The 22,808-nt window shown below is 30.8% G+C and overlaps 1 long non-coding RNA gene across 1 annotated transcript; it reads left to right on the forward strand.

Annotated features, from left to right (window-relative positions):
- Positions 1 to 3,509: 3,509 nt before the first annotated feature.
- On the forward strand, positions 3,510 to 12,327 carry LOC145953225 (uncharacterized). Its single transcript, XR_014430781.1, has 4 exons — positions 3,510 to 6,848; positions 7,272 to 7,949; positions 8,442 to 8,613; positions 11,896 to 12,327. It is a non-coding gene; the product is annotated as an uncharacterized LOC145953225 (long non-coding RNA).
- Positions 12,328 to 22,808: the final 10,481 nt, after the last annotated feature.

A 22,808-nucleotide genomic window follows, 5' to 3' on the forward strand; every position in this document is an offset into this window, starting at 1 on the left:
ATACAAGGAAATTGTCATATAATAACACACTTCATTGTGTATAATATTTGTCACTAAAAATTACTTTTACTTATACTATAGATACAATATATATTAATATATTATAAAAAAGTATAGGTATAAACTATAGTGACACATAATATAAATTATTAAATCTCATTTAAAATTAATACTAAAATTATACATAATTATATATGAAATATATTTATACCTACATATAGTGACATTTTTGTATGTTAGTATATGTAACTTTTTTAGAATAAAAAGATAAAATAAAAAAAGCAATTAAGTCTAAAGTGAAAGAGAATAATTTTAATTTTCAAAATTATAAAAATAAGATTAAAATAATGTTTATATATATATATATATATATATATATATATATATATATATATATAACTTGAGAGATTGATCCCAATTGAAAATATTAGAAACAAATCTGTTAGTCAAATTTACCGTCTTAGGCCTTGGAAATGGATGGAATTACTAATTTGAATGTGGGGGACTTGGTTTAATGGTTTTGACCATATACAACTAATTCAATTATTCTTTTGCTTTAAAAAATAAAAATAAAAAGAAGAAGAAGAAAACGACCTGGTCCTCTCTTTTTTTTTTCTTTGTCTTGCAACGTCGTTCTTATTCTAAAGCCTTGCAATTTTGCACAGTCATCATTTTCTTGTGCCCTTTCCTTTTCAGATGTTTTCTTCAACACTTTGAGCCAAATTTAACGTTCGAATACCCTTTCAAGAGTGATTTGATTTTCAAGATTCTTGGCCAAAGTTGGTAAAAATGTAAACCATCAAAAAAGGATAATATTTTGGAGTAGTTTTCTTTTGGCTCAAATATGAACTTAGCTTTATAATGTATTTATGCTTAATTATATTTTTAATTCTTTAAATTTAGGGTAGTTATTCCTTTTTTTCAAATTTAAAATTTATATTTTTAATTTCTATAATTTCGAAAAGAAATATTATTTTAATTTTTGTATATATTCGTTTTTTTAGGGAAAGAAACTCAATGTATTTCATTCATAATAGAAGTAGCAATACAAAGTGGGAATAAAATCAAAATGATGGGGATTAGCATACAATCTTGATACCCTAGCTAGTGTGCGGGCAACATGATTTGCTTGTCTCCTAACAAACCTAACCTCAAGGTTCTTGTGTAAGAGTAAAAGAGAACGGCCTTTATAAATAAGGTGACCATACTCAGAGAAGAGGCTTGTGGAGTCATATATAGATCATCCACAACCTTTTTACAATCAAGTTCAATCAGGACTTTCTCATAATGGGAGTTTGCTAACCAAGTGATTGCCTCTAAGCAAGCCATGGCCTCAGCTTCATTTGGCGGTGGGGAGCCGTTATACCAACCCATAGTAGCAGCTTTGAATCTTCCTAGATCATCTCGTATACAAAAAGCGAAACCACAATAATTTGTATATATTCTTATGATCCTTCAAACTTAAAATATGTATTTTTATTTTTCAAAATATAAAAAATTATTATTGTAGTCTCTCAAAATTAAGTTTTGTCATTTTAGTCATTATAATTTCAAAAATATTATTTTAGCCTCTCATGGCTACTATTGATAATGGCATAATTGACAGTGAAAACTTAAGACAATTTTGTAGTATTAGTGAATCTAATAAGATGTTTTCAATGACAATGGCATTAATAATAATATAATTGACAATGACAAATTAAGATAGTTGTATGGTATTAGTAATATCATAATTGGTAATGATGGATTAAGATAATTTTGTAGTATTAATTGGTCTAATGTAATGTTTTTATTGACAATGACACTAATAAAAAAAATTTGTGTGACAGATTAATTAATGTCATTTGAGCAGAGGGACTAAAATAATATTTTTATATTATAGGGATCAAAAACATATATGCAGGGAATAAAACAAAATATTTTAAAATTACATGGACTAATTTTTTTTTTGAATTTAAGGGTCTAAAATAATAATTTTTTATATTTTAGGAACTAAATATACAAGTTTTAAATTTTAGGGACTAAAAAAATACATACCTCAAATTTGAAGGACTAAAAATATAATTAAGTGTATTTATTTTATGTTTTTAGGTTTTATTAAAAAAAATGTGTTTTTTTTTTATAAAATATTGTTTCATAGTTTTAGTTATTGTCGTTATTCATCAATAATATAATCACACACACATATATAGTTAGGATCCATTGTGTCATTGGAACTATATTGACAAATAACAATATTTGAACCTAGAAGCTTATGCATACTATTTGATAAGTGTCCTTTTCAGTTAAAGGATTTAATTTTTTTGACACTTATCTAACTAGTTTTAAAAATAAAAAATATGTTTTAACCCGTAAAATATTATAAGAATCAAAAGAATGAATAAATAGGGCAGTCTATGAAGAGTTAATGAATTTTTAATTTATGAACCTTTATTTTTCATGCAAATTTGATGAATTCCCAAGATCTCAAGATCCTAAGATTTCTCATATTTGCTCGACCATTTTAAAAGGATTGAGCAAATTAGAGGTAGAGAGCTAAGTTGTTGTAAAGCCAAATTTGTTCAATTATTTGGAAAGGGCTAAGCGGATTTGGTCTAAAGAGGCAAGAAATTTTTTACTCTCAAGGACTTAGTGGATTGGAATTGACTTAGTAGATGGAGATTTCTTCATCCTGAAGAATTAAAAAAAAATCCGCTTAGCTATTTAGAAAAGGCTAAGGGGATTAGTCTTTTTTATGCTTACTTTAAGGGGTGAGGAAAGGGAAACACACCATCAGTTGGAGAAAAACAAAGTTGAGGAGAATGAAACTTAAAGAGTCATATGGGACAAAGATTCTGGATTTATCTTCTTCTTCTATGTTTTCTTTGTATATGTAGATTGCTCTCATTACCATGATTAGCTAATCCACTCTTTTATTGGGATTGAATGTAATCCATCAAACTCATATGTAATCCTTTTTAATTTATATATACATGATATCATATTATTCATTGTTAGTGATTTAATTATATTTCTAATTCTTAAGATGAATTGATCAATCATATTTTTATTTTTGATCTAGATTTGGTTGAAAAACATTTTCTAAATCTGTTTTAAATCAAATTACCCAATGATTCCAAAGATTAATAATAGATTTAGAGTTGTTAGTTAAATAAATCCTTGAATGTAATACAAGGACTTTGATTTGATGAACTAAGGAATCATTTATTAAATTATAATTCTTAGAATTTCTAAAGACAAGGAATCGATTTAGAATGATCTTTGAGAATTCGACGACATTGAGTGATAGAAATCATATATAGATAATTTTAGGAGAGTGTAGGAGTAAGATAGATGAAATTCAATTCTCACTATTATCCTTCATATTTATACTTACTTTCTATTGATATTTTCTTTATAAATCCAATATTGAAAATGTAAAACAATTGTAAGTTATAGCCTTCATATCATTCATGATTCAAGAAAATTACTGCATATCATAAGGATTTTAGAATCTATGATTCTCACGTACATTTATAATAGTAAGAGAGACTTACTTTTATCCATGAGGGGCCTAATAAAATTAGTTCTTCATTCTCCTTTTTCAATCTATCTTTTTCCTTCTCTTTCTGTTTTCACGTTCTTTCAACAATATGTTTATATTCAATGCACTTCTTTTTTTTCTTGTTGTTGCAAGTTTTAGCTAAGATAACAAAAACTATAAAATTATCTTTCAAGTCTCCTCTTAGGATTTGTAACACCCTATTATTTTAATATTATTATTGAGTCTTTTCGTAAATTTATTAAGTTTTAGGGGTATTTTTGTAAATATTAATGGCATTTTTGCAGTTTTATTAAAGTTTGAGGGGTAAATGGGTAACTTGGAACGGGCCGTTCCAAAGTTGGAACGGGCCGTTCCAAGCAATAAAAGGATACTGAAATTTTAAGTTGGGAACGGGCCCAGAACGGGCCGTTCCGGAAGGAGAACGGGCCGTTCCGGAGGGAGAACGGGCCGTTCTGCTGAGAGTGAGAACGGGCCGTTCTGGTTTTAGAACGGGCCGTTCTGCTTTTTGGAAACGGGTCGTTCCAATTTTAGAACGGGCCGTTCCAGTTGAAAATTTTGCACAGATTCGAAGGTTCCAGAACGGGCCGTTCCGAAATCGGTACGGGCCGTTCCGGGTAACCCAGATTGCCTATAAATAGGAGGCATGGGGGGGTGAAAAATTATAACTGTGAAGGGTGAAAAATTTTAGAGAGAGAGAGAGAGAGAAAGAGGAGGGAGAGAAAGAGGAATCTTGAGGAGGAGATTTTGTCCTAGTTCCAGTTATTGTTTAAGGAGAGAAGTGGAGGTTCTGCCCTAGTTCCAGTTACTGTTTAAGGAAAGAGAGGAGGAGGTTCTGCCCAAGTTCCTATCTATTCAGGTACGGGGGAAAAGGGGATTATTTATATGTATAGTACATGAGGGAATTGGGTAGAGGAAGAATTCCTTAGGATTATGATTGATTTTACAATTATTTGATTTGGAGAATTATTGGTTCTATTAAAATTATCTGTGTTGAGGTTTATAAATATGCCTAAGTGTAGGAATGATGATCTGTGAAGAAGAATGAATTGTAAGGAAAATGTGGTGAGCTAGATTTTGGAATAATGAGGGGTTTTACTGTTTATATTAATTATTCTATTGATTATTATATTAATGAAAGTTATTGCTATATTACTTGTTAAGAATTAATGATATTGATGTGAATTGCTTGAGGGGTATGTAAACCCTATTCTATTGAACTTATTTGTTATGTATGTGATATGGAATTGCGTACGTGATATGAATTTGAGTTATAAGATGAGATGATGTATGAATGTGATTTTGATTGTGATTGTGGTGCCTCACATCGATGACTAGGGATGGCACGGCCCCTGGGTATGTGGTGCTACAGGGAGGGCGTGACCCTAGCATGGTGTGGGATGAGTAAGACAATTAACACACACCACTTATGTCGTTTATGGCAGCCCTGACATGGGGTTAATTGCAAGAGATTGTATTGATTGTAATGTGATTGTGTGGGTTGAGTGAGGCAATTAACCTGTATCACTTGTGTCAGATATGGCGAGGTCTTGGCATAGTGTTAATTGTGAAATTGGTATGAATTATAGATGTTGAGATAATTGTTATATTGATGTGAATGAGGAAAGGTAAAAATGATAGTGTTAATTATAAAATTTAAATGGATTGTGATGGATTGATAAATTATGATACATGCTCGTAAATATTTTATTAAATAAAGAAAATATGATGAGATTTTAACATGGTGTGTTTGGATGTACTTTGCATATAGATATCTTCTTTTCTCACCGTATAAATTGTGGATATTTTAGGTGGAGAGGATCCGGCTGCAAGTGGCATATAGGATGCCAACAGTTTTATTTTGGGAAATGCTCTGATATTGTGACATCGGGGCAAAGGATTTTTAGGAGCGAAATATTCGTGTGAATTTGGTACTGTAATATTATTTTGAAAACAATTTGTAAAAAACTCTTGTGTGTTATGTGTTATATTTCTGCTAACGTGGTTGTTCGAAGTTTCTCATGTGAACCCTTTTACTGTAATTGAAAGATTTATTACAATATATGTGTTGGGGTAGTAAGGGTGTCACAGGATTGACAACTTATACTTCCATTTATACCTATTTGATCTTTATAGTTGCATAAATTTTACCTTTTAGTCTTTATACTTAAAAATATTTTCTTTAGTCTCTATATATGCATTTCAAATTCCTTTTTTGTTCTCTGCCATTAAAAAATGTCAACATCATGTTAACAATGAATATGTGTTGTTGATGTGTTGTTGACATGACATTAACATGTGTTGTGCTTTATGTTTTAGTCCTTATATTTCTCCTACTTGTACATTTTATTCTTTATACTTGCACTATTTGTATATTTTGGTTCCTATACTTGTACAATCTTTAGCTTTTAATCCCTATATTTAGATACTACATGTTGTAGCTCTTATAAGAGCAATTTTTTATATTTATGTTTTAGTCTTTATCAGAAAGTCAAGTTCAAGTTGTGGCCTCAACACTAGAGAAAATTTGTTTAGCGTCTGGTTTAAAAGTGAACTTAGAGAAATTTAAATTTGTTGCCTCCAAGAAGGTGGCACGTAAAAGGGTGGAGCACTTGGACGAGATCCTAGATATCACTTATAAATCTAGGTTGGACAAATATCTAGGGTACCTGTGATCCTAGGAAGAATTAGATCATTGGTCGTCTAGCCTCTTGGAAAGGGCAACTCCTCAACAAGGCTAGTAGGTTGTGTCTCATCAATTCCACCATAACATCTATTCCTATCTAAAGTATGCAACCCCTCTAGTTTCCTCAAGGTATTTGTGAAGTTATCAGCTAGGATCCATGTTATGGTCCAAAGCTGACAATTCAAGATTTTGGTCCTTGGTGGGTTGGCACATTGTAATGCGACTAATTAAGAATCCAGAGGTTTAAGTATTAGAGACTCGCACCAAAATATTATATTTCTGGCAGTGTTTTAACCGCCACAAAAGAATGATAGCCAAAATCTTCAAATACTTGCCAACTGCTAGAATATAATATATTTTCGGCGGTTTAAAACCGCCAATCTTTAAATAATTAAAATATTTTTTTCCTTATTTTTAAGGGAATAAAAATCAAATGAAATGGTTCCGTTTGCACTTTTATTCTCGGTTCTCTTTCTTTTTTTCTCTCTATCAACGAAAACAACAATGGAATATTTGCAGGACGCTGGGATACGCGTTTCTCGATCACACACCGCAATCCAATTCAGCGTGTCTCCGCATTTTCGCTCGTGAACCTGATTCTCCATTTTTCTTCTCCGCGCTGTAAATTTTTCCTCTCTCTGCTGCATTATTCACCGTTTCTAATCTCAACCATATCGCACTTTCGCCAATTTCTTTATCTCTCATTGCTGTCTTTCTCGCGCTTCAATCCTTTATTGCGTTTGTCTTTATCTGATCGATCAACGACGTTCGGATTTTTTTATTTTTGCTTTATTTTATTTTGTTTATTTCCATTCATAGCAAGTGCTTTTGTCGATGTAATTTCGTCGTTTTGTGTGCATTTCGATCTTTGCTCTTGCCGTGTAGATTTTGTTGCTAATTTGCATGAAAATGCTGGATTACTTGCAGAGAATATGGAAAGCACTCAAAGCAGTGTTTGATTTTGATTTATTTGCTTATTAATTAATGTGTTTTTTTTTTCCTTTTTCATTAATTAATGCATGTTTGTTTTGCTTCCTTGTTTAGGATTGGATTTAATTGCACGTAATGGAGGTTTAAAGCCGCGCAGAACTCGGTGTTGTTGGTGTTTTGGTGGTAGTGGTAGTGGTATTTGGAATTTGAGGATTGAGTGGGGGCTTGGAAAATGGCTGCCAAGAGTGAACACCACCAAACTGTTCCCCTTTTGTACCGTTATGTACTCAAAATTGGACCAGGATGTAAAAAGACAACTATTTGGATACTCAATTAACAGATATGTAGTCCATATCTTTTCTTAAAGAAACTGGTAATCTAAATCTAAATGTCTGTACAAAACTTCTAATACTAAATAAATATACATATTCTGCATGTTATAAATAAATTATGCTTATGACATTTTTCAAAATAACCCGATTCTGTTAACAGGGTTCATGCTAGTATGTTTTCCTTCTAAATCTACTAATAGAGTTTGTTTGGATACTGGTTTTTAAAGGATTTTGAGAACTTCTCTACTTGAAAATGCTCTTTATTTTTAGTAGAAAAACTCTCAAAAGTTCTCTAAGCTTGTATCTCAACACACTCATAGTCTTATTGATTGCGTTGTACAATAAAGCACTTATTATTTTCAGGTAGCATAGGTCCAAAGCCTGACCTTTTACTGGTTTATGGACCTGTGAGGAGCCATCTTGGTTTTCCTGCATGGAGAGTTCCTTACACAGAGATCATGTAAGTTCTTTCTACGAAAGTACTATTATTTATGATTAGATTAGTGCAGTAATCAAATGTTTGTTTATTGACATGAAGTGAAGCTATGCTTGTTTATAGAAGCTAAAAGCAGTAGCTTTGTTAATGGTCTTCCTGTTCTGTATTAGGTTTTCAACTTGGAAGAGCCTTGTTGGAAGAGCCTGTTACTTAGAATCCAATGTGTTGGTTTTATATTTGATGTTCTTGACTTCATGGCTGAGTTAGACTGGAAAAAGTTTATCAAGTTATATATTACTGACTTTATTGCTCTGTTCATGTGAACAAACTAATATATTGTCAAGGTGTTTTTGCCACAATTTTGGTTTTATTATGGTTTTGTTCTTATGCACTCATTTTAATTGGAGCAGAGGAAGGACTATAGCCATTTATGCACTGAATGCTTATTGCTCAATGCACTATTTTTCATTTCTTTTTTTTTTCCTGGTTGCAATTTCTGATTCAGAAGTTTTACAGCTATTTGATGGACACAATAGATCTGCTACTGCTATTTATGCCAAGGAGAATCTTCTAAATAATGTTTTAAGTGCAATTCCTTCAAATCTGAACAGAGATGAGTGGATAGCAGCATTGCCCAGGGCTTTGGTTGCTGGCTTTGTAAAAACTGATAAAGATTTTCAAGAGAAAGGTACTGATAGTTCATTCCTTGCAGAGTTTGATATGTTCTCTGTTAATTATTTGTTTAAGAGAGAATTCATGTACATCACTTAAATCTTCATGTTAATATCACCAAAACTATTTGGACATTTTTCTAAGTTTTGTTGTCATCTATCACTCAAAGACTTCTCAAATCTGGGTATAATTTTAAGATTTCTAACCTTTATTAAAAGGTTTCCTATTGGGTTTGTCTGAAAAACAAAGTTATCATAATCTTGCCTCGTGTCATAGTTATTCTGATTTTTAAAGATCTTGATTGTAAATGTTCATTGATGAGAAAATACATAGTGGGAAGGCCATTTTTATAATCACCACGTGTGCAACGCTCTTTGAGAGTGCATATAGGCATTGGTTAACTTAGTTGTGTGTGTTTTGCCTGTTGTAATCTCTGGACATGAATCTTCTTCCAGGCATCAACTCCAACTACCTTTAACAGTTTGACATTGCTTTAGCTTGAGTATCCAAATTTGTTAAGATAATCAAATTACCGTACAGAAGTTAATTCTTTCTTAAAATATCCCTTGTGAATTGTGATAGGTTTGCTAAGCAATTTGTGCAGTTTCATACTTCATTGATTAACGCTAGTTAAGTTTGTAGGTTCATTTCTAAAAAAAATTTATGTCAATACGTGATTTGCCCTTTTTGGAATTTTAATGAATTTTGCTTGGTTTCAGCCTGAGATTCTAGAAATGAGCATACCGGATTCATTTGGGGGGTGGGGGTTTATTGGCTATGCCAGTAAAAATTATTAGTACTAATTTTTCTCAAGCTTGACCAATAAGATTGTCTAATGTGTAATGCATGGTGACTCTTATTTTTTTTTTCATCCATTGACATGATCCATGCAATGTCAAAGGTGAACTAAAGACTATTATTTGTTTATTTATATGGGCCATATATTTTGGCTTAGGATTTATATTACAAATTGCATCGCATAATACAGCTGGCTACCTCTTGATTTATAAGTGTAACGACCCGACTGGTCACTACGCCCGGCATAGCACACTAGAAACACCAGACAGATAGAACAAGTATATGAATATAGGATCTAGAATATATAGATATACAAGGTTCCAGTCTGACTAGAGTTAAAGTGTACTAAAGAAAAAATACAACCAAATGCTACTATCCCACGTAGCCACAAGCAAAACAACATCGCCAAGCAAACAGCTGCAAGGTCCACCAACCTCACCACAAGACGCACACCTATTCCTGCCCTGCTCCCATACACAGTATGATCATCGCAGTCCAAAAACATGGAAAACAACAAAAGGGTAAGCTAGTGAAATTAAAATTCAGCATACAATTATATAAATGTCAATATAAATAACAACAGATACAGTTATCAGCACACTTGTACAGCTTATACCACTCAACAATATCAGCACCGCAATGCGGCAATATCAGCACTGCTTAGCAGCAACAACAGCACCACTCTAGTGGCTATAACGGCACCGCAAAGCGGCAACAACAGCACCACTCTAGTGGCTATAACGGCACCGCAAAGCGGCAACAACAGCACCGCCTTAGCGGTTAGAATCAGCACCACATGTGTGGCTAACAATAGCACCGACTTAGCGGCTATAATATCACCCAACCCAGCATATCTCAGCACAGTACAGCACAGCACAGCACAGCAATTCAACACAATTATTACTTTCTACAATTCAGCCCAACGGTCTATAATTCCGCTATACTATATAATTTCTCTTATTAATCCATTGATTCCAGCTCAACAATACACCTCTAATACAACTAACATATTTATCTCAGCTTAATCCCCTAATCATCAAAACATATTTATCAAATTCGCTTGGTTCAGCATATAACATCATTGATTAACAATTTCGGCACAACTCAACAGTCAACATCCTATAGATCATCATCTCCTTGCGGCGCACTCGAGGTTGCGCCCAACGCGACTCAACCCGAGAGCACCAAGGCTCTCCCGCGCCTGGCGCAATTCCAAATTGCGCTTAGCGCCTGTCTGGCAGAGACTCAAGGAGTCTCGTGCGCCCAGCGGAGCCTAACCCGCGCCCAGCGTGGGGAAGACAGAGACTTACCAGGGTCTCGCGCCCAGCGCAATTCACAATTGCGCCCGGCGTGCCTTGGCAGAGACTCCCAAGGAGCCTCCGCGCCCAGCGAGTCCAAAAGTGCGCCTAGCGCAGTCCAAGTATCCCAAAAACATGTTACTCTTGATATCGCGCCCAGCGCAGCTCGAGTCACGCCCGGCGCAGCTCGAGTCACGCCCGGCGCAGCTCGAGTCACGCCTGGCGCGGGCCAACCAGAGACCCCCATTTGCAAGCTCGCCCAGCGCACACAACCTTGCGCCCGGCGGGCTTGCCTAAACAGAGTCTCCTGGTGGTCGCGCGCCCGGCGCGAAGAACAGCGCTCAGCGCGAACTCATCAGTAACTCTCCCAAGTTCGAAAAATTTCCAAAACCTGCAAAATTTCACAGAAAACTCACATGCAAACGGTTCAAAGTGCCACATTTTCATCAAGGAGCTCGAAAGTACCAGCTTTATGCGCATGCAACAACAGATCAAAGAAAATCTCAAATTTTGACTCAAAACCATAAAACCCCAAAACCCCAATTTTTCCAGCAACTCAGCCAAACACAAAATCAATCACCAGCAGCCAAATGAGTTCCTAAACCCATTTTCCAGCCAAAATCGCAACCAAAATACTAACTTCCCTTACCTCGGTGAAGAAATCCGAGCTTCCGGGAAGAGACGATTGAGGAACGGAGAAGAGAGAAAAGTTGGAGAAGAAGAGGAACCCCCAAATGTTCAGCTAACAACCTTAATCACTCCACACCACCACCTTGAATCCAAGAAACCAAAGTGAACTCAGCCAAAATGAGAATGGAGGGAGAAAAGAGAGTGAAAGGGAGAGTTAGAGTGAGAGTTGGGAGGGGAGTATGGTCAGCTAAGGGTAGGGTCTCACAATTTATATCACTTAAATTCTGTTGAAATCGAAAATTTTGAAAGTTGAGAAGGATCCATATGCACTATATGAATTTTGAACAGCACTTTGAAATCCCAATTTTATTAGCATTATTACATGTCAGTGGAGGTTTTTGCTTAATATCCAAACTCCAAATTAAGCTAAGTAACAAGTTTTTGATTAAATATTGCTTCTCTTTTGCTCAAATTCCAGAAGCAAAGTCATTGGACTTCATAACAATATTTCAAGTAATTGTGCTTTCCTTTTGGTTATATTTTTTTATTTTCTGTCATGATTTCATCCATAGGAGCTGGAAAGGTTATCACACAAATTTGATGAGAATGTTCTGGATGCAACGAAGAAGTTTGAAAAGCTAATCACGGATAAGAAGGAAATTGAAGGATTACCTGCTACTGCTCTTAGGTTGGCTACACAAAGTGCACTTGTGCTTATGCTTATATTTTGATATTGTTGCTTAGGTATAAAATAGGATCATGTATTTGAAGATAAATTTATAGAAACTGATCCAATGAACTGAGACACCCAAATTGCCTAAAAGGTGCCAGAGAGTTCATTCCAAAGGAAATAGAACTGAGCAATTAAAAAAAGCAATTTTGTGGAGGTTTAAAACCGCCAAAAATGTTAAATTAAGAAAAATTTATATGAATTTTGTGGCGGTTTTAAACTGTCAGAAACTGTAAAATAGTACTATTAAAATTCATTTTGTGGCGGTTTTATATTGCCTTTTGTGGCGGTTTCGGACCGCTACAAAGTAACCAGCGTTTACAAAATATACACCACAAACCGTTTGTGACGATTGTGGATCCGGCGATTATTAATGACGCTGGTAATACCATTTGGGACCAACTATATTAGATTTGTGATGCATCGGACCTGGTTTAGTAAGTTATTGAACCAAACCTAGATTGATAAAACTTAATTCACATTATAGTGAGTGTAGCAAGCTATTAATACTCAAAACACTTAAGGGGCATTTGGTAAGAGAAAATTTCTTTTATACCCAGGAATCATGATTCTTGATAATTACAAATCTTGAGAATCATGATTATTGAGAATTACAAATCTTGAGAATCATGATTCTTGAGAATAATTAAAATATATTTCGTTACTCATAAAAGTTCCTATAAATATTCATACATGATTCCCAAAAATTAAAGACTTTTATGTTTGGTTACAATAGTATGTTGCTAGGTTTATAAATATTTTTTACAAAAATATCCTTTATTAAAATAAACTCATTATATATATATATATATATATATATATATAGTAGTACCCTGAATTTACTACTAATATAATAGTTTTATTATTATTTATTTTTATGTTTATTGGAGTTATTTTCTTATATTTGTTTTAATTAATTAAATGGGTATTATAAAATATTTTAGAGATTTTTAATAATTATGAGTATTTTAATTAAAGTTAATGACACAATGTTCGTAGATTTTGTCTGATATAGATCCATGACTTTATTAAACATCATTGTATTTTCTAATACAATAAAAAATGCACAATGTTAAATACCATAATTTATAGCATCTCTATAACATCTCATGTTCATGAAAAAATATGTAATAATATGGAAGACATCACATTGAAACTATAGTCAAATAAAAATACCAAAAATATTTCACATTCCCTAGCATCTCATGTCAAAAATAAAAAATGTGTTTAAAAGTTCAACTTAAAGAACTCACCATCTTAAATAGGCAATAGAAGTATTATCTCAAAAATAAATAAATAAATAAATATTTTAAACACCAACCAAGTAAATGATTATAAACTTGTGGGGGAACCTTAAAAATCAATATCTCAAAAAATACAGTACATATGGTTAATATCACATAATGTGATGCATACAAAGATCATTATATTTAATTTATTTTGGTTTTAAGTTGAGTCTCATCTCATTCACGTAAATCAATAATTTAGTGACATATTAATAAGTAATAATTAATTCTTCCCACCACGAAAAAAATCTCAAAATTAATTGTTTACATCATTTTTTATATAATGTCTCGCAATTATTCTTCTCATCTCTTTATCACTCCTATTTTTTTCTTAAAGATTAACTTTGACTTTGATACATGCATACAAAAAAAAGGCATAAAATATACATGTCTCATTATAAGAAGAAAAAAAAACACTTTTAAATATAAAGCCTCTCATTGTTGTTCCCAAATGTCAATCTCTCAACAATATGCATAGTAGGGGAAATTTAAAAAACAAACACTCATACTTGGAAGTGGTCAAATCCAGGGGCATGCAATTCATGGACGGTAGCATGTATCACCCTAGAACTTGCTCGCCTTCAAAAACTTGTTCTTTATTTCTCCTTCTTCGTGAATTGCAACTATATTGCTATGCATTCTTCTCCTCGTAGAACATGCAGTTCTCTAGGAGGCTCACCAATGGCAAAGGTGCGCCACACCACCAAGTTGTTGCCTTGTTCTCCTTCACATGTGATAGGTGCAGCAACGCGCACATCCTGTTCTCAAATTATGAATTATCATGCACAATCACTAGTAGAAAAAAAAATTTAAAATCGGTTATTTTTAACTTTTAAAATGGGTTCTTTAACCGATTTTAAAAGTTAACTTTTAAAATCGGTTGTTTTATAACCGATCTGGAAGGTCATGGATCCGAAAAAATAAAATTGGAATGGACCGTTCCAAAACTAGAACGGGCCGTTCCAAGTTATTAAAAAGGCCTAAAACTATCGTTTGGAACGGGCCGTTCCAGCATAGTTTGTCATGAGTTAAAACCTATCCAGAACGGGCCGTTATCCTGGCAGAACGGGTTGTTCTCCTTGTAGAACGGGTCATTCTCCTTGCAGAATCCTAAATTCAAAATTTATCAGAATAAACCAACAATGAAAGTAGCCCGAATAAACTAATAACGAAAGTAGAGACACGAGAAGAGCATGAGAATGTTACCTTGATATATTAGTCTTGCAAAGAAAATGAAAAGTTGGAGACTTTAGATGAGAGCACGAGAGAGTAAAAAAAGGAATGGAGGGAAAAATGAAAGAGAATGAGAATGGAGGGAAAGATAAAAGGTTTTTGACGATACTTTTAAGATCGCTTATCTAAGAACCGATTTTGTATACTACATACAAAATCGGTTCTTAAATAACCGATTTTAAAAGTAGCACTTTTAAAATCGGTCATAAAATAACCGATCTTAAAAGTACTTTTAAGATCGGTTAAAATTTAATCGTTCTTAAAAGTGTTCATATTATTTACAAAATTGTCACCGCGTCACTTTTAAGATCGGTTACTTTTTAACCGATCTTAAAACTCTGATTTTAAATCCAATTTTTGCACTAGTGAATGTAAGTCCTTTAGATTGTTGTTTTTATATGTTAAGAGCACAAGCTAATCTGAAATCCCGAAACATGCAATACACTATCTCAAAGGAATTATCCATAGACTTTTAAGTAAGTCTCTCAAAATACAATAAGATCTTCTAAGTGCAAGATTGTATCAAGTTTCTCTTCCAAAAAAAAAAAAAAAGATAATGCTTTATATATTGACTCCTACTAATTCTTATTATTTATAAAAAGAGATACAAATTGTTGTGACTATAAATAATTACAAGTATTAAAAATAATTAATTTTAGGCTAAAACCCTATTTTGGTTCCTTATAATCTTTTTTTGTTTCAATGTAGTCCCACTTTTATTTTTGGTCTCAATTTGGTCCCAAATTAATTAATTGGTTTCAATTTAGTCCCAAATTAATTAATTGGTTTCAATGTGGGACTTCCGTCTAAATTATTTAAACGGAGTTAACTTTTGGGCACGTGGATGCCACGTAGATGCATACGTGGATGCCACGTGGACGCCACGTAGATGACATTTTTTTGAAAACACCTGGACCCAGAACGGCCCGTTCTGAAACCAGAACGGACCGTTCTGGTTGCACTCTTCGTGTGTTAATTTTGCAACTGAAACGGGCCGTTCCAGATGCGAAAATTAACACACCACCAGTGCAGCAGAACGGGTCGTTCTGAAAACAGAACGAGCCGTTCTGGTTTCAGAACGGGCCGTTCCAAAACTGAGAATAGAATATTTTTTGCTTAATTGTGTTTTTGATCCCTCAAGTATTATAATTATGCAATTTTGATCCCTAAGATTTTGATTGAGTAATTTCAGTCCGTAAAAGATTTTAGTTGTGTAATTTTAGTCTCACAATTTTTAATTGAACAATTTTAATTTCTCAAATATCATAATTGTGCAATTTTAGTCTTTCTCATTAAAAATTTAATAATTTTAAAATTTTAATATATATATATATAATGTTTTAAAACTATATAATTGTTTGCTTATTTAAATTACTGTATATTATAATTTTTTTAATGTATCAAATGATATATATTTATTATTAATTTTTAATGGGAGAAACTAAAATCGTACTATTATGATATTCGAGGGACTAAAATTGTTCAATTAAAAATTGAAGGACCAAAATCACGAATTGCAATTCTTTAAGGACTAAAATTATCCAATTAAAATCTTGTGGATCAAAACTGCACAATTGTAATACTTGAGGGATAAAAAATGAAATTAAACCAATATTCTTTATTAATTTTATTAAAAAATATAATAATTTTGAAAAATATTTTTTTATAGTAAAAAATTTAAAATTACTTATTTTTCTAAAATACAATTGTCTTATAAATAGAGTAATAATTTTTTCTTTTTCTCTTTCTGTTTGAAGAAATACTTAAGTATCACTTTATAATTTTTTGCAACTTATTTAAAATTAGAGGAATAAAATGATAAAAATTAATAAGATAAACATAATAAAATAAAATATAAAAAAAATATTAATATATTTATTTTATTAGATATAACAACATAATTAAAATATAATTAATAATATATATTTTATAAAATTATTAATATTTTATATATAAAAAAAATGAAACCGGAACGGGCCTTTCTGAAACCGGAACGGGCCGTTCTGGTTGCACTTTTGTTGTGTTAATTTTGCACCTGGAACAGGCCGTTCCGGATGCAAAATTAACACACCAAAAGTGCAACCAGAACGGCCCGTTCCAGTTTCAGAACGGGCCGTTCTGGGTCCAGGTGTTTTAAAAAAAAATTTCATCCACGTGGCATCCACGTATGTATCTACGTGGCATTCACGTGCCCAAAAATTAACTCCGTTTAAATAATTTGGACGGAAAGTCCCACATTGAAATCAATTAATTAATTTGAGACTAAATTAAAACCAATTAATTAGTTTGGGACCAAATTGAGACCAAAAATAAAAGTGAGACTACATTGAAACAAAAAAAGATTATAAGGGACCAATAGGTATTTAACCTAAATTTTAAAATATTTGATAATTAAAATGATTAAAACTATAGATAATAGTCAGATTATTATATCTTATTAAAATCAATATTAATTAGCTTTTAAACTATAACTAATAAAACAATTATTTTAAATTTAAATTCAAAATAATTTTATAAATAAATTAATCTTTTACAATATCTTAAAATATATAACATCTCATTCCCTTTCTATTTTATGTTTTTTTTAATGAGTTGTATAGGTGATGTCCTTCATGACTATGATGATGGTGTTAAAGAAGAGGCTTATGCCTCAAGTCTTATTGTTATGCTTTTTCTTCGAGTTTGGATACTCCAATAAGTTTTGACATCAAAGACTAAACACTTGATTTTTATTTTCTTTGATAGTTTTACGTTCACTTAACTTTAGTTTTTTGCTTCGTTAAATAGTCTTTAGAGTGCCAAAATTGTTTTAATTCACTAACATATTTTGAGACCCAATTTATGATATTTGGTGAAATGATATTTTTTACTCGCTAATTAATTTTATAGCGTTTATTCGGCATAAGGTTTGAAATTAATGAACTCGCAAAAAGAATTAATAAAGTTGTTTTCGAAAATGACCTTTATTCTTAAACCGAAAAGTTTATATACAAGAGTACTGTATTGTACCACATAGAATGTATAAAATTAATAAAGAAGATGAATTAATAGCTAGACTAACATTAATAGAAAATAGACTAAAACTCTAATTTGGTTCTTATAATATTTTAAAGTTTTAATTTAGTTTTATTTTAATTTTTAGGTTTAATTTAGTCCCACATGTCAAAAATACTAATAATATTTGTATTCCATCTAAAAATTTTCAAACGCCATTTAAGAGTCATGAGAATCACGCCCGTGATTTCTACGGCGTGAATCACATAAAATAATCTGCTTAGTAAGAGCCATGAGAATTACGCCCGTAATTCTCAATCACATGAACACTCCTAAATGACGTTTGACAAATTTAAACAGAAGGCAAACATTGTTAGCATTTTTAATAGGTGGGACTAAATTAAACTCAAAAATTAGAGTGAGATTAAATTGAAACTTTAAAATATTATAAGGAACCAAATTAAGGTTTTAGCCTAAAAAATATAAATTAATAAATTCATTTTATTTCATCGAATATATATAGAATATAAAATAACAGTGATAAAGATTAGTAAATTTAGAGAGGAAATTGAAACCTTACTCTTTATTCTTAGCAACATGGCCAGGACCAGGTCTTTTTTCACAAACCTCTCTATTCTTATTCTTTGCAACTTTACACTGTCATCATCATTTTCTTGTTCCCTTTTTCTTTTCATTCATTTTGTTCAACATTTTGGAAAAAATTTAACGTTCAAATTCCGTTTGGAAAATGATTTGATTTTGAGAGCATTGTTTGAGGTCAAGATTCGTGGTCGAAGTTGGTCAAAATATTCTTTCGTGTCCATCAAAATGGATAAGATTCTTCTCCCCTCCCATTTTTCATTTCATTATGGAGTAATGCTAATATTTCTGATAATTGATTTCAAAATTTAAAGAATAAAATAAATGAGTAACAACTAAACCATTATGATTCACTTAATAATAGCGGAGATTAAGATAATGAATACAAAATTGTAATTTCTAACTATATTATCGTTGTTATATTACTTATTAAAAAAATCATCGATTTAACTTTTCATTATTTTTATGGTATATTTAAATAAAAAGCTTTAAAAATTCAAGGAATTGAAATTCATAGAATTTTGATTTTAATTTCATTTAAGTCAAAATTTTTAAATTTTAAATCCTTAATTTGGATATAATAATTTGATTTCCATCATATTAAGTATGATTATATATAGAGAGAGAAAGAGAAAGAGAGAGAAAGAGAGAGAGAGGAAAGATATATTTCAAGATTAAATTTTATAAAAATAAATATTAACTATTTTTAAATATTTAATAATTTTAAAAATTAAAAAATTTAAAATTTTATTATTTCAAAAAAATTTACAAATATTTAAATTTTAAATTCTTTATAAACATTCGGTCTAAACAAAGAATCAACAAAACTGTTAAAGAAATGCCACGATATTAAAAAACTTCAATTACATAAATTACACAACAATGTTAAACTTGGTCAAAAGTAACCACTATGGTTAGCCTAGTGATTGGGTGGGAAGGGATTAGAGTAATTAGAAGTATGAGGACCTAGATTCAATCCTTATTGCGATCATCTTTGTAATCTTTCCTATTTAAAAAAAAATATAGGTCAGAAGTTAATTCAGGAATATTGTTCATTAGGATATTCTTTTTAATAATATTTTAATACACCTTCTTGGTGTCTCTCATTTGTTTTTTATATGGTTTAAAATTATGTGATTTACCTTCGTTACTATCTTTGGTGACCTAGTTTTTTACATGTCTAAACAATTTCCTTATGTCATTTTTTCTCGATTGACATCATACTAATATCTCATTATATACAATTCTATATCTTATATTTTCTTATATAACGACACATTCATCTTAATATTCTACTTTTATACACCAAAAGATATTCCAATTATTTTTTTTATTATTCTTCCTATTTATTTTTTTATTTTTAAATCCTAATATATATTACCATAGAGTATAATTGATATGCCTTTTCATTAAAGCCAAATGATTAAGGAAATAATATCTTAAAAGATGCATTTATAATATTAAATAATATGCATTTTATGAAGACCTTCTTAATTTAGTTTATTAATGGATATGAAAACTTATTCAAAATTAAAAGAGAAGATATTATAATTTGAACATTTAAAGAGAAAATAATTATTTTGTTATTTTTTTTAATAGCAACAATGAGAATTAAAATTAAATTCTAATGATTTAACATAATTTATTTGTCATTAGATCAATTTAAGTGGTTCATTGTATTATTTAATTATAATAATAAATTTAATATTTTACATAATTATACTTATTTTTAATTTTATTTCTCAAAATTTATATAATCTAATCCCTTCATTTTTTAAAATATACATTATTTTAGTTCTTTTGCAATTAAAATTTGTGCCGATGATGGAATCATGCCTAAGAGGGCAAGAGGTGACACCTTGAAGGAACAAAGAAAAATGGGTTAGACATGAAGATTTGGGTCAATCAAAGCCCAATGGGCTCGATGGGTTTGGAAGGCCCAAGTTGCTCCTCACATTGGCCATAACTTGAGATAGTCATTTTCTTCTATTTTGTATATATCATATTAGTATAGGTTTCATATATTTTTGGTCTTGTATTTTGGACTATATAAAGTAGCATTTTTGGACCATATGCTTAATGAGCCTAATTTTGGACTTCATGGGCCTTTGGGCTTTTGGTACCCAATATTAGGCTCATTTTATTTCTTTTATTATTTCCTAATGTTTGTATTTGGTTGGTCATTGTATTTAGGCTATTAGCATAGGAATATTGAAGGAATACTAAAATAGGCCAAGAAGCTAAAATCTAGGTTTCATTTGGTAGTCATTTGAGATGCATTTGGATCACTTGTTTCTTGCTAAGCATGGCTGAACATGTGCACCTCCAAATACACTTCAAATGTCCCCTAAATGACATTTAGATACATGGCAGCCCCAAATTCATGGAATAGCACATGGAGCCTTGAATTTGAATTCAAATTTCCATTTGAAATTTGAATTGTTGGCGCCAATTGTGGCTAGTGAAGTTGGCGCCACCTAGCTTGCTTCTAGGATCTATAAATGCTTCTTCCTTCACTCTTTGCAAACACTTTGAGCATAATTGAGAAATCTCCCGAATACATTTTAATTTTCTCTCCCCAAAGTCACCTAGGTTCTTAGTTTAGCTTTCGGAACCCTTCACTTTCTAAAGCTAAACCGTGAGCCATCATTTGCACTCCTAGCTTGAGTGCTTCCTTCTAAGATTTGGAATTGCAAATCTTGTCTTCTTCAACTCTTCATTTTGCTGGAATCAAAGTCTCAAAGGCAAAATCCATTGTGAATTCAAACAAGGAAGATTATCTTTTTCATGTCACCTACTTGACTCTATCAGTCAAACTCCTTTTATACTAAATTAAGTTGATATTGATTTTTATTATTAAAATCATAAAAAGAAATTACTGAGAACTTAAGTGAAAATAAAATCATTAAGATTTGAGAGGTTAATATGTATAAAAATATTTTTCTACGACTACGTCAATTCACTCATAGTGTTGCGTGTTGTTGATTTTTTTTGTTTTTCATAGTGAATGTTAGTTACTCTTCTAGCATTTAACATCACATAAATGTAGCAGGTATAATTTCTACAAATAGCTGTGTGGGAGAAAATAAAACATTGGGATAATTCACTCATCTTTCATTTTTAGTGTAGAGATCTTTTGATACACATAAATGATTTAATGGATTGAAGTAAGTGCATTATAGATTAAAATTATTCTTCTAGTAAAAGTGTTTTCTTTATAAAGATAACATTGTAGGTGTTTTAATTCAAACTATTATGATGTTGCTATATTTTCATTTAATTTATTTTTCTATTTAATTGATTATTACTAATTATCTATTTTTAATTTAAAGTATTCATTATATTAGTGACATTGACTTTTCTAATAGATATATTTTTTTTATTTGTGCTTTTTATTATTTTCAACAATTCAACATTTTTAGTATTATTAAAATCTTACTTGTGGATATACTTTCTTAAAAAGATTTCTTAATGACAAAAAGTTAGTAAGTAAAATCTTACGTAAAATTAAATACTTAATCTAAGAATCTCTGCATGATATATTCTAAATATTCTAAAAGAGTTATGGTTATATGTAAAGTATTAAGTAAACACTAAGATCATCTTAATAGTGAAGATTGAGATAATATACTGAGTTTTAAATTCGAATATTATTATTTTGATGGACAAAAAAAATTATAAAGTGTTAAATTTAAATCTCATTGTCCTATATGTAAATTATAAAATTTTCTTATTAATAAAAAATACACTTGATGGAGAGTTTTGCTACAAATATTTCAGGTCATTTTATTAAAATAATAATAATAATAATGTACGATGAATATATTTGGTAAGACCAGGTCAGCATGAACCAAATATGTATCACACAATTAATTGTCGATTCTGTTTTCTTGGTAAGATGTCAACATGCGATGCTTCCATAAAGTTTCGTGGTGCTCCTTGTGAACACATATCGAAAATGCTAAACCAACATTCTATGAACAAATGTGTACAAAATATCTATTTGGTCACTCTGTATGGACAATTTTGTAAAAAAAAATTCACTTGACATATTAAGAAGAAAGAAAGAAGAAATAAAAATATTTATAAAATAATACAAATATTCTTAAATAAAAAGAGGTGTAATATTAACAAATATTCTTAATAATTTAAATAAATTAAAAAGTAATTTTTAAATTGATTATAATCTAAAATAGTTTTATTAGCATTATTCAAATAATTTATTACACTTATTTTTTAAAATTAAATATTTCTTTCATTTTTTAAACTAATTTTTGTTAACCAAAATCTATTTATGTTTATCATAGTAAAAGATATTTTAAAATGAATGCATAATAACGTACAGTTGTGACTTTCTTTCTTTCAAAACTGTTTGTGTGATGGGTAATATGTCCTTTTGAAAATAAAGGCATGTTTTCTCCTCTTCTTTCTTCTCAATTTGTATAGAAAAACCTTCTTCTTCTTTTTTTTTTTTTTTATCATGGGAACTCAATACTAATAATTCTTTCCTTCAACAAGAGGAAAATAAATAAGCTTTTCTAACTTAAAAATAATTTATGAACAAATTAAATATAAAATTTTAAAGAAATTTATATAAAATTTTGTTTATAAATTAACTTATGCATTAATTAATTTTAATTTA

This window comes from Cajanus cajan, chromosome 11, assembly GCF_000230855.2.
Source record: "Cajanus cajan strain Asha chromosome 11, NIPB_CcT2T_4, whole genome shotgun sequence".
In the NCBI taxonomy this organism is placed as follows: domain Eukaryota; kingdom Viridiplantae; phylum Streptophyta; class Magnoliopsida; order Fabales; family Fabaceae; genus Cajanus; species Cajanus cajan.